Genomic DNA, 947 nt, shown 5'->3' on the forward strand with positions numbered 1-947 from the left:
GTGGCCACAACTGAAAACATGCTCTGGCTTCTGGCTTGTGCAAGCCTGCCCAGAGGTGCCCCCAGCCACTCTCGTGGGTACCTCACTCCCTGGCCACTCGGGTCCTGGAGCCCCAAGACGCGGCAGCCCAGTGTTCTCTCGTCCCTCCATGTGGCATCCTGAGGGGCCCTGGCCAGGCGCGGGTCGGGGGCGTGAGGTCTTCCCACCAGAGGTACAGGCCTGGGGGCTGCCCATGTGGGACCCCAGGGCTGCACGGCATGCCTGTGGCTCCCTGGGTCCATCTCTGCCTTGCTCCCTGGCTCCAACAAGTGCACATGTCCATGTGGGATGCACAGAGAGGTGTCCACCCTGGCCCTGCCCTCGGGGAATCTTCAAGTGGAAAGCAAAGGAACCCATGGCTCTAGTGGCCCAGGTCACACAGCCCTCCAAAGCCTGTGACCTTGGGGTGGTAGCCAAGGGACCAGGTTTTGAAGAATCCGGTCCCCCAAAACGGGGTGGGCAGGGGAACCTCCAGAGAGGGAGCAGGACACACTGGAGACCTCCGTGGCTGGTCTTGGCTGAAGACCAGCTGTGGGTGTGGAAGGCGAGGTGGGGCGAGGGGGCTTAGGTGATCAAGGAGCCCCCCAGAGCTTGCGGGCACGAATGTGGGGTTTCCGCAGAGGGTCATGGGCACTTTGGCTCTTTAGAGAGAACACGCTGATTGCTCCTGGGAGGGAATGGAGTCAGAATGGAGTAGAGGGAGCTTGGTAGTAACTGGTGATCCCGAGATGGGACATACTTGGTTCTACATCCCTGTACCAAAAAATAGTTGGGAAGGTGGGGTGGGCATAGATGGTGGTGGGAGGGCAGGGGCACCTTTCCTGCAGGGGTCACGTGAGGGAGGAGAAAAGGCCTTGGGGTCCTCTTTTTAGCATGTGGCAGAAGTTCTAGCTGCGGGCTGGGGGCTG

The 947-nt window shown here is 61.1% G+C and overlaps 1 protein-coding gene across 1 annotated transcript in view; it reads right to left on the bottom strand.

The window, feature by feature from the left end:
• The window catches only part of LOC105001613 (SRSF protein kinase 3-like), a gene marked incomplete at its 5' end in the record, with an annotated part of 6793 nt that overhangs the window by 4967 nt on the left and 879 nt on the right, over window positions 1–947 (bottom strand). The window lies entirely within an intron of this gene.

The sequence above is a fragment of the Bison bison genome, unplaced genomic scaffold (genome assembly GCF_000754665.1).
Source record: "Bison bison bison isolate TAMUID 2011002044 unplaced genomic scaffold, Bison_UMD1.0 scf7180017855054, whole genome shotgun sequence".
NCBI lineage: Eukaryota > Metazoa > Chordata > Mammalia > Artiodactyla > Bovidae > Bison > Bison bison.